We start from the raw sequence: 12574 nt of genomic DNA, 5'->3' as shown, positions 1-12574 counted from the left end.
AGCTTTGCAATTGACGGCTCATGTTCTTCAGGGAAAACGCCGCTCCCGCGCTTTCCCACGCACAAGCGCGGGTGGCCTCACCTTCCTGCCCCCCAATCCCGTATTGCTCGCGGTAGCGTGAACGGCCGATCCAGGCGGAGACATCCTGGCGCGCGGCCCCTTGCGAAAAGCCTTCAGATCGGTCGCCCGACGCTTCGTGCCACCGGGGACAGCGGCTCCCCGGGAGAGCGCGCGGATTGGCTTGGGCGCACGCCGGGCGCCCCGTGGCTCCACCCCTCTCGGCCTGGGGCTCCACCCCGAAAGCTGGCGACCGCAGAAGCAGCAGAGGCTGGGCCGAGAGGGAAGGCGTCGCTCGGCTTCCTCCCTCGTGTGGTGCGCTTGGCTAGGCTCGCGCCGCTCGGAGGGCGCGCATGGGAGGCTGCGGGGAGGAGGGGGAGGAGCAGGCGGGCTGCGCAGGGGGGGCGGCAGCCCGGGAGACCCCCGCAGCTTGCAGGCGATGCTCCGCACTCGCTGCCTGGCTTGTCTCCTCCTCCTCCTCCTCTTCCCGGCTTTGAACCTTTTGTTCTCTCCAGTTTGGGGTCGAAGCGAAGTGTTGCAGCCGCCTCGATGTCAGGAAAGTTCCCGGAGGAAATCGGCTCAGGCTCCTCTCCGGGATCGGCAAGGCGTTCTCTTTGCTGGGAGGTGAGGTCAGTCGCTCAGGTAATGGGTGTCTGCGGGAGGCGAAGTTGGAGGCTCGTATGGGAAGCCAGAGCGGTGTGGAAGTTAGCGAGAGGGAGGTGACATGGGTTGGCGTAGGAATCGGGAACCTCACAGTGAGCCGTCGATTGTGGAGGAGAGAGAAGGAATTTCAGTGAGTGCTTGGGTCTAGTTTTCTCATGACTTTGTATCATAAGGTTCGGGGTCCTTAACTTGGACAACCTACTGCTTCACCTGAAAGGATGGTTCTCTCCCCCTTCTCGCCTGTTCTTCCAAAGCCGCATTATATGTGCTAATTCACGATTGTGTTCACGGAATCTGGATTTACCTTGGCGTCCAGGAGTGTGAGATCATGTATATGTGGTCTTGCACACTGATACATGCCTTCTTTTTCAAACTAGTAGCCCTTCTAAAAATCTGTATCCAGTCATTTTTAGAGGGAGGACTGCTGGGGCTGAAGCTTGCCATTCATCTCCTCATTCTTGGATGTATGCAAGATACTTATGTTTGCACTTGTCATTTTACGATCTGTTGTAGCCTAGGTTTAAGATCTGGCATTCACAACAGGTTAGTAAACCCTGCCTCAAATTAAGTGCTGCTTGAAACCCACCAACGACATGGGCATAATAGCAGGAGACATTCTTTTGAGCTAATTTCCTACACCTGTTAGCACCCTTAAATTACTTTTTTGGAAGGTGAATACAGAAGGTAATCCACGATGTGTGTGTACCCACTTGGACAGCTGGATACCTGTACTTTTTGCCAAGTGGGAATCTTTTGTTCCTCCCCTGGATCTCTGATCAGGTGCTGAAGGGTTATCAGCTTTTTCTTGGCACTTGGTAGGCCTATATTGACAGTACAAAGTGGTTTCCTGGGTCCTGTGGCAAGCTGTCACTTGGCCAGTGGCCATTGGTATTAACTCATAGAATCAGAGTGGTAGAAAAATCAAAAAGAGTCCAGTAGCACCTTTAAGACTAACCAATTTTATTGTAGCATAAGCTTTCGAGAATCACAGTTCTCTTTGTCAGATCTGACGAAGAGAACTGTGATTCTCGAAAGCTTATGCTACAATAAAATTGATTAGTCTTAAAGGTGCTACTGGACTCTTTTTGATTTTGCTACTACAGACTAACACGGCTAACTCCTCTGGATCTATGAGAGTGGTAGAAGCCCATCTCCCATTAATTCAGTGTTTATTCCCTATTTGTGTTGTGTATATTAAATCAAAGGCATTGTATCTGGAAATATGATGACTGTATGCATGTGCATGCAGTATGTATGAGGACTTAAAAACTTTGAGTATTTGTGTGGTGTTTGAAGTGACAAAAAGTTCCCTTGTAATTATTATGGAGAAAATCTGCCTACTGAGACAAATGAGTTGCCTTATCCGATTCAAAACTGTTAAGGTGATTTTGTCAAGAGTGTTTTAAGCAGCTCACTTAATAGTTGGCAAAATCATTGGACTTTCCTTCTTTCAACTCTTGATTGTCATATTAAATAGGCAGACAATCTGATTAATAAAACATACTTTAGAATGGCTTGTCTGTAGAGATAGAGATACCTGACAATTGCTTATGAAGTGGGAGATAATTTCTTTTAATATATAGTTTTGATTCATGTAACTGGTGAAGGCTTCTTATAGAGAAAATCTTAGCTATGAATTTAGTTTAAATGGTTGATAGTCCTCTCCAGATCTTTCTGTATTGCTCCTATTTCCTGTTCTTCCCCCTGAAATTAAATCAGCTACATACTCCAGTTCCTGCTGGATCCTATACACGCTTATATGATACTACCACTGAAATCAGTGTGATGAATATGTTTAGGATCTCTGTCTCTGAGAGGGAAATATGAAATAAAATTTGTGATATTTTCTTTACTCTGAAATCTTTCACTGACTTTATTCTCTCAAGATTTGTTGATCTACTTTTGAAGACTTGTGTTGTGCCAAAATTGGTACAATACACATGTAAAGTACTTTCAGATAACTAACTATAAGTTATTTCTTAGTTATTGTTTTCCAAATTTTATTTATTTGTTTGTTTCATTTATAGTCTGCCTTTTTCACTGAGACTCAAGGTGGATTACACAGTATGAGTTTAGTACAATCAGTATCCAGTACATTTCCATACAGTGTCAACGACATTTCCGTAAGCAATGCCTTAGGGTAAATATAAACAAGTTTACAAAGACGTACCATTATTAAGAATCCAATACACAGTAGAAGAAATGCTGAATGAAATAGAACATAATGAATACTAGGACTGATAATAGACAACATGAAGCTGAAACAGAGCATAATCAATTCTAAGACTAACATTTGACAACATGAAGCACGGTAGTGCATAGGTGTACATATTTAAAGCAGCAGATCGTATGTAAAGCAACGTGGTGAAGTCTATGGTCCCAACTCATTAGTGAAGCATCTGAGACTTTATCCCTACAATATTGGAGAGATTACATTAATACTGCAGCTAGCTATTGCAGAATTTTAAGTACTGCATTTAATATATATTTAATATATATGCTCTTGGTTAGACAAACTGATGTGCATATGTGTATAAATGTTCGTGGACACATCATTTCTGCCTAATATTTTTGTTTGAAGAGGTAATTACTTCCAGAAAGAGACTTGATGTCCTCCTTGCTGCCTGGAGAATATTTTATTTGTGTAGCGTTTTTACAACCAATGCCGTTTTGGAATGCTTTACAAAGTTAAATAATAAAAGACAGCTTGCAAAAACAACAGAGGAACTGTTACAGAACTGTTTTTAAAGTATGCCCATAATGCTTGTGACCCACCAAACCAAATGCAGCCTATCAGTCAAGTACTGTCCAGGTACTTAACAGCATTTCCACCCAGTTTGTGGAGTCCTGGGCAGGTAGCAGAAGCAGGATGTTTACTAAGTCCCTGATGGGTGCTATATTTGGCTGCATTTAGCTTCCTGGGTCACAAGTTTTGCAGACATGTGAAAACAGTTCTTGATTGCTTTATGTGTATTATCCCCCCACCGCACCTATCCAAGTAAAAAGTTGGGAAGATATATGGCAAGCCAAATACGGTATGTGTTCCCTGAAGGAATTTGAAACTGAGTTGTCTGTTCCTTTTTATACAATATATTCTGTTCTATTAAGTTTGATGGCTACACAGTACATCAAAAATTGTGTAGCAAAGAGAGAATAAGACCCTGATGTAATATAGACTAGACCACAATGTTAAAACCACTTCCTTGGGAGTGAATTCTTGCAAGTAATTTCAGGACTGCAGCCAAAAATCTTTCACATATTGAATGGGCTGAGTCTGGATCTCTATAAGTGAAATAGGTTTTTCAGAGGTTATTTTGAAGAATCAAGCTCTGCCATCTATTACGTGTACTTTTATTGTTGTACATATAAACATACTTCCATGCTTAGTTAAAAATGCAAAATTTCTTGTTATACATGGTTAAATTCCTAGTGATGTGAGAGAATATCTATCTTGCATTGCTAGGAACATTTTTTTTAGCAATTTAGTTTTTTTTAGCATGTAGATGCGGCTCTGAAATTAATATGAAGTTTATTTCTGAAAGCTTGATTCTTAATTTCAATGCATTTCATTGGGACCTAACTTTCATGTAAGGTGGTCAGGATGGTAAGTGAAGAGCCACAACTGACTACTTACGCCGCAAAACTGTAATTTTATTTTACATGTTTTAATGAACTGCCTATAAAAGAACATACTGATATATTGTTCATTTACTGTTTTAGGAGAAGGTAAGCACAGTGTGATCCTGTTACTTCCATGTGATTATGCCTAAGCTATCAGAATACATTGAGATGTAAATACTGAACTATGAGGACTGCGGTGTGCCTTTAAATATAGTGGTTTGGATCCCATGTAGAATTTCTGCTGGTGCAAAGGGTCAGTTTTGTCCAGTGATTTTGCCAGGAAACATCTGATTGCCCCATCAAACTATTCCTGGGGGTACCCTGCCCAATAGGAACAGTATTCTGGGGGTGTTTAGGTTGCTGCAGGAGGGGGCATTGGCAACAACTGCCCCCCTTGCACCCATGGACATTCTGGTTGGGATCCAAGCCGGTAAATAATGTTACCTGATAAGAGTTATGGAGGGGAAAGCTGCATGGTATAGCTTGATCTTGTCAAATCTGAGAAACTAAGCAGAGTTGGCCCCGGACAAGACAGATGGGAGAGCACTGAGGAAGGCTGAGATGGCTGTGCAGAGGAAGGCAAGTGGCACGCTGCCTTTTGCTTACCACTTGCCTTGGCAGCCTCATGCTGGGGTCACTGTAAGTCAGTTGCAACTTGAGGGCACGCATATACATACATACATAATAATAATGGTAATAAATGGGATACTTTAGCATACCTTGTTGGTGCTTCACTTTGACGTCTCTGTTGTTTCAAATGTGCTACAACCCAAAAGGCTGTGGTGGAATTGCTGACTGTAGCAATGCTGTGATGTGTGGGCCTGTTATGTCCACGCTGGTGGTTTTTCAGACAGTGTACTATGGAAAATGTTGGTTGTGCATCCTGAATATTGTCTTATATTATGTTGCTGGTTAGGCCCAGAGGATGGTCAGAGGACACATGGTACTGTTAAAGATCTTAGCCTAATTAACACCAGTAAGTCCAGAAACAAGTTCTTTTGAGAAGGGTAAGATAAATCTATGCTCTGCTTTCTAGGTTTATTTATCCAAAGAGTTCGTTCCTCTGTAAAGAAAGATGCTCACTGTTGGCTTGGGCAGAAGTGTTATACCATAACCCTTAGTGGTCATAGACCTCCATTTTATACAAAAATGGGCTTAGCTGTACTATTTTTTTAAAAGATAATTTTCATCACAAATGACTATGAGGAGTGGGGAAAGAGGAGTTTGGGGGATGTATCTGGTCCTTCAAAATCCCATCACAAGCTTCCCCCTCCCTTTTGACTGGGGCTGCATGGTGGGATTTTTAAAAAAATTAAAAACCTGAACCCACATTACTAACAAAGAAATGTATGAAGAAAGGCATAAAAATTAGTGGTTGATGTGTAAACTGAATTGTTATGAAAAGGTATGCGACTAATACTAGCATGGCCAGTGTTAAGCTGTAACGTGCACATTTTTACAAATAATTGAATTTCCATCTGCTTAGCTTTTAACATGTGTTTCCTGCAAGACAAGTTTTTCTATATCTTTTGCTTGTAATAGTGACTTCTATGCATAGGCAAGAAATAGATAATTTTGTTCTGATACTTTAAAAGCAGTGCTTTAGATTGTACTCACTTGTTTTTATGCAGAAGAAATTCCTGATGGATTGATTTCTGTGTCAGTACTATACCTGCATTAGAATATTGACAACCTTTCATAAACATTCAGAGCTGAAAACAATTCAACAAAAAATAGACTTGCTTGTCATTGTGTTCATCAAACTTCTGCATCCATCTGTTGACAAATATTTTCAAAATAGGCTAGATATCTTTCATTTAAGCCCTATGGAGTCAAATCAAAACTCTTAATAGCTTAAAACCCTGAGGCCTTTCAGTGAATGAAGCTTATAAGCTTACCAGACTTTTTGTTACGGACTGTATAGCTGGGATCTTGATTTGTGAAATGCAGGTAGAATAATTGTCCATTCAGTAGTTGTGGTGATATAGAAACATGAATTACAAGCCTGAATCTAATAATGTGTATGTTATATTTCACTGAACTCGGCAGGGTTTATGTATTTGGACAGAGGACTCCAGCCATCAATTGAAAACATGCAGAGATGTTTTTCACACAGTTCTTTCTTTACTAAGAAAAGCAGCCCTTCATAAATTTATAAATGCATAAAGTTCAGATTTCATTATTATTTATAGTTATAACTTAGACAAAATTCTAAAAAAATGATTTAAATTTTAATGATCTGATTTAAAAATCCCATCTTAAAAATCATCAGTTTGAACAGCTTATGGCAGAGTTGACCCCTTTTGAAGGGGGATAAAATTCTTTTAGATGAAATGGATTAGAATCCTGTCTATTTCCCTTTTATGGCCTTTATATTTTATGCTTTTAGAACATTTTTGTCAGTCCTGTATACCTTGGGAAAGGATAGGCCATTTAATGCACATCTTTGGATGAATGAAGAACGTTGCTTGTCCCAAGTTGAAAGATTTGCTCAGTCCCTAGAGCCATCGAATCCTCTGAACCTAGAAGCTCCATCACAGATGCTCGGGTGCGGTACGGAGAAAGTTTGTGATATCTAGATGGGAAAAAGCCAAGAGCTGATAGCAGTGAGTGGTGGAACTATTTGAGGAGAACAAGGCTGCAGCAACAAGAAAGATTTGTGGAGAATTTGTAGCTAGAAGTGCTGCAATCTCATGTATTTTTACTTCAGATTAAGTTCCACTGAATTTCTTCAGAGTAAACTTGAATAAGATTTGGCTGAAAGACTCCCCTGGATATACTGCTATCAGATGTGTTGCAACAGAGTGTGGTTTGCTTCTTAAAATAAGAGGCATGCAATAGGACTTGTTCTGTATTAATAAATGCTTCTTTTCATCTTGTTATGCGTTGTTTTGCATTATATCAGTATGTTCCTAGTGTAGACATTTATCTGGTAGCTACTGAATCATCCTTTGGAACACATTGTTGCAGTAGAATCTGGGGGCCAAAGTAGAGGAGACACGGTGAGATCCACAAATACCCCCCCCCTTTTTTTTTTACTGGTAAAGATGAGCCATGGAATGCTTGATACATATAAGTTAATCCTTATCTGTTTATTTAGAAAATGCATATGCTGCTGCATCAGAGATCCACAAGAATGTACTACTTTCTGATCTCAAACAGTATCCTGGACATACTATTTTTTTCCCTGATGGAAGAAGTCTACAGGTTATTTGCTTGTTGCCTATATGTTTACTTCACTTGGACAAATTACAGCTCCATGAAGCAATTTGAAGTAGCATCAGAGGATGGAGGGGAAAGGATTATCCCTGCTATAGTCTCAGTCTGAATCTGTGGGGTGGGACAAACATGGCTGCTTTTTAGAACTGCTCAGGGGTTCTATTCATAGATTACACGTTTTATGAAGTCTAACTGTTGCTCGTTAACCATTGGAGGAAGGGGATAAAAGTTTGGGGAAGTCAGTGGGCTGCCAAGAAGTGGGAGGAAAGTAGATACACATTTCCTAGCTTCAATATGCTCCCAGTGATCTCTTTGTCACTCTGGGGCTTTCACATAGATGTTTGTGGGTTTTTGAACAAAAACTGAACTCATATGGTACAGCTGCAAAGATCTGCATGTCATGTAGTGCTTAGTCCTAAAATGTTGTTAGGTCTTGAGGCCTATATACATTCAGTAAACAGCTGTATTATCAAGGGTTCTCCATGTACAACACACACGTGTGCTGTATTCCGGAATACATTTCAATTGCTTTGAAACATTGATCTAAATTTGTGGCTTGTTGGCTATGAAAACTGTTGATGCATTAATGCTTCCTGCCTCTTTCCTCCCAGATGAAAGTAAAGAAATATTCTCAGTGAATACCAAGCTTTCATTTTTTTTGGTTCCCACGTAGAGAATCTACTAGGTTTCGGTAAGATCACCATGGCAGAAATACAGTGCTGAAGAATAGTTGTATCGCTTTTATATTACTCGGGACATTCCTACCACTATAACTGTTCTAGAAGTTTGACTATGCTGTTTCCAATTCCATAACTTTAAATGTGTTCACCCATGAAGATTAAAAAAAAACACTTAATACCGCTTTTACCTTGAATTAGAGGGGAAGAAAAACCAGTTGTCACCTCACTGCAGAATTGCAGTCCAGCTTCTAACCTGGTGGAAAAGGTCTTCTGGATTCTTTGTGGCTCATGAAATAGATGTAGAGTTGTGTAGTGCTGTATAGCTATGGGGTCATTAGAGTAGAGATAGGCACGATTCGCATTGCGATAGAAAAAAACCCACGATAATGGCGATCGCGCGATCGTGACCCAGCGGATCGTGATCATCCAGGGCCAATGAACCAGCGGTCGGGAGAGGGCTGGATCGGGGTGATCGGGCTTGGTTCGGGGATCCAGACACTCAAGGCGCCAGCAATCTGTTCCCCTGGCAACAGAGCCAGGGGAATGCCTGAGCTCTGTTTGCCCTCCTTCTGTCGCCCTGGAAACCCGAATGGAAGCCCAGCTTTCCTTGATCAGCAGGGCTTCCTTCCAACCATGGAGCAGCAAAGCAGTCACAAGTTAGGAGAAGAGGGAGGGGGAAGGGGTGTTCTGTAGCCATGGGCACTCCAATCTCATCCCTGCAAACCCTGATAGGCAGCTCTGACGGCCAAACACAGACATCCTGTGTTGCTGAATGGGCTCATCGCCGTCTACCCATGCCCACCGGGCCTGGCCGCCGCCAACACCCACCTTCCCACATAACTGGGAATAGCAGCACAGCCCGCTTTGGCCTCCACGATCCACGGCTCAGGAACGGGAGATGATTGGTGCAGATCGTTAATTCGGGATCGTTGCCAGCGCCGATCCACGATCAGCTGGATCGTTAATTTTTTTTGGATCGTGCCCATCTCTACATTAGAATCACTAAACTGAAATTAGCATTGGGACCAAGCCACAAGAGTACTGTGGCATACAATTGGATTGTAGCTTCTGCTGTAGCATTCTTCTCTGCTTAACTGAGATTTAATTTGACAGGTGTTCAACAAATAGAAGTGACTGCAGCCCCAGCTTCTCAATGAAATTGATTAAATTTGGCCACAAGAGGCATATTTTGGCATATATTTCAAATTTCTCTTTTTTAAAAAAATCCTGAAAGCCATAACTTTACAGCATCTCTACTTGCAAATTTGTGAACAAGCACGCTCCTTCCTCTCCTCTCACACTGCACTTCCATTGTTCCTTTTTCATGCATACTGTGGCTTTGCTATTTGGCCATGTTAGCAAACTTTAGATTGCACTTGCCCAGCAAACCTGGATTGCAGACCATGATATAAAGCTGGTTTGCAATCCTGAGCAAGTGCAATTGATAGTTTACCAGTTTACATAATAGTTGTAATGCAAGAGGATGCGGGAAAGCTTGTTCATGTACTGCCAAATCATGGTTTGGTGTTGTGACGGAATCTACCTTTGTCTACAGTGCTTGAGTATTTGCAAACTAATAATGTAAAATGAAATAATGCATTAAGATGGGGTATCAGGGATCAGATTCAGAAAAGAATGTCAGTGTGAGAAGGGATTTGCTTGGCTGCCTTAGAAAAACAATTTATTTTAAAAAATCAATGAATGAAAGATCAGCTCAGCAGAGATCAGCATGAAGCAGTGTCTGAAAAAAGCAGCTCTCTATGTTGGGGAAGGAGGAATATGTGCTGCTACTACTGTAACTGAAAGGATGCAATAAGAGGGCTTAAATGTCTTGGTGTAAAAGATGAAGGTTTTTTAAAAAGAGCTTCAGATGAGTAAGTCTTCAAACAGCTTGTAAATAAGGACTATGGGGTGGCTCTGTTTAGGCTTGGAATGAAATTTCCTAAGTACCCTGAGAGGAGCAGCAAGAGCGAGCAGGCGTTTCTAAAGCACCTTAAGTCTTATATAGGTAGCAAGGAAGCCATTTTGGGGAGTGAAATCTGTCACAAAAAGACATGTATAAAGGAGACCCCCATTAGTTGCCTGCCTCTTTTGTGGTGAAAGAGCCTCTGAGTACAAGTGGTGAGTAGAACTGGCAGAAGTTGACCCATGGAGGGATTGGTGAGTGCTGCCTGCCAGGGGTAGGGCACAGGAGAAGAGGGAGAGGAAGAAAGGGAAACGTGTCCTGCTTCAGTTCCAGTGCTGGTCCTACAGGCAAGAGGAGAAAAGGTGGGGGTAAAGAGGCCTACGTCTCAGCATCCTTCCTCTGCCAACAAGGACAGAGCACCTTCAATTAAGCTCAGTTACCACCCTCCACCAGAGCCTCCCATTGCTACTGATGCCACCTTCATCAGATCCTTTTTACTGGTGTTACCTCTGGTCCCTCCGGCTGTTCCCAAGGGCATTTTGCTAGTCACTGCTATGAAACATCTGTGCCCCCCTGTGAAGCTGGCCACCAGAATGCTACAGTTATTGCGGTGACGACAAGACCTTGGCCTGCTGGGAGATGGCCCTTTCCTAGGGAGAAACCAGCATTTCACTGCTGAATTGGAGGCACGACTATTGTTGCAACTGCTGTGTCCAAGCCTGCTTCTCGAGGTATGGCTCAGATGTCTTGTGGGAGGAGGGTTAATTCTTCGAGATGTTTGCACCTCTCACTGGGACTGACCTGGGCATTGTGATTGCTACAATGACTACAGCACCTTGAATTCATCTGGGAGGCATTTTCCTCTTTTGGATTTCTCAGCTGAGTCCAAAGCTCGTTGATGAAAGTGCAGTGTCATAACTAACTGGGAAGTGGCAATTTCCATGATGCAGAAGCAAGTGGGCATGGCTGGGGCACTGGAATTTTTGGCTGCTGGCATTTTCTTATACTCCATGATGAAATTTCTAAGTTCCATGCTGACATGGTGCCTGGAATTTGTTGGCCTAGCAGTACTGAAGTATAATTATAAATGAATCTTTTAAAATATTTCCACATGGCCAAAACTACTATACATGAAATTGCCTATGAAGCCGAAGTGTGCGTAGGGAGAGTGCACATGTATGCATCTTATATACTAACAGCCAATTGCGGCTTTGCAAATACTCTAGCCACTGGACTAGAAAACAGATGTATCTGCAACCCCAGGGGACCCGCCCCCCCCCCCAGGGTTGCAGAAAAAACTGGAAGATTAAAAAGAAGGAGTAAACTCTCCCGAAGCTACTTACCTGACTACAGCGGCTGGTGCTCTGCAGCTGGGGAAATGAGAACCGTCCCACATGCTGTCCCTTGCTTCTCAAGATGGAGCTGCAGAAAGTCACCACAGATCTGGGTGAGGCAGCAGCAAAGTGTTGCAGTTAGTACCTGTACTGGGACACAAGAAATGCCAGAGTGCCCACCCTGTGCTGGGCTGCAGGAAGTGCCAGTGCACCCATCCAGTGCTGCAGTGTGGTGAGTTTTGGGGGGAGCAAAGGGGGAAAGCAAAGGGTGTTTGACAGGGGAAGGGGGTATGGTTAGGGTGTTTGAGAGGAAGTCAGGGAGAGAGAGGGGTAAGGGGATTTGCCTGGAAAGGAGGGGAAGAGTAGGGATTTGCCAGGGAGGCAGGTTGAGGGTAAAGTGGGGGAAGGAAAAGGGAATAATCTTTGTGAAGGGGAACAGGGAAGAATGTTTGAGAAAGAGAGAGGAAGAAAAAGGGAAGTATCTTTGAGAAGGGGGGAGCAGAGAAGGATTTTTAAGAAGGGGGTCCTGGTGCATCTCCCCTCCCCCAAAGTCACCCTGACACAGTGCACAACATTTGTTGCAGGTCCCCAGTTGCATAATGATAATCGTATTTGTGCTTCAGAGGCGGCTATAGCACAAACATATAACCACATCTTGTTTACTTGTCTGCTCTAAACATCATATTGAAAGTGATCACTGACATTAGTTCCTACATTTAATCTTTACAGATAATTGCATGGGTTGGACAGAGAAAAATGTGATTCTGTGAGGCTTCCTCCAATGGCATCCAGAAATCATACCCTGTAAGTTAAGAGGAAGGAGCTGAAGCTATTTCTGAGTTTTTTGTTCTAGATCATTTTGATGCGATTACATCTAAATTCAAAGATTTAAAATCCTGTCTTTCACTTCCAGTTTGTTAGTTTTCTTTTAAACAAGAAATGTGATTCTTTATGGGCACCCAATTTATTGTGATTTCTTTTAATTGCATATACATAATTCAAGTTGTGCTGTGATCACAATGCAATGTGTCGGTGTATTATTGTCAGTTTTTGAAAGATTCACACAAAATGCATATATATCTGTTCACAGTCTT

The 12574-nt window shown here is 42.4% G+C and overlaps 1 protein-coding gene across 2 annotated transcripts in view; it reads left to right on the top strand.

Moving 5' to 3' along the window:
- The first annotated feature begins 567 nt into the window (after positions 1 to 567).
- The window catches only part of GPR63 (G protein-coupled receptor 63), a 28541-nt gene continuing 16534 nt past the window's right edge, over positions 568 to 12574 (top strand). Inside the window, exon 1 of one of the 2 annotated variants that reach the window (XM_054992460.1) lies at positions 568 to 686. The gene's annotated coding sequence lies outside the window, so the exon portion shown is untranslated. Of the gene's footprint in view, positions 687 to 12216; positions 12285 to 12574 lie in introns of those variants that run through there. The other variant, XM_054992469.1, reaches the window with a different exon arrangement.

Source organism: Eublepharis macularius, chromosome 1 (assembly GCF_028583425.1).
Source record: "Eublepharis macularius isolate TG4126 chromosome 1, MPM_Emac_v1.0, whole genome shotgun sequence".
Lineage (NCBI taxonomy): Eukaryota > Metazoa > Chordata > Lepidosauria > Squamata > Eublepharidae > Eublepharis > Eublepharis macularius.
The sequence above is the reverse complement of the archived record's forward strand: the minus strand, read 5'-3'. Positions and strand labels throughout refer to the sequence as shown.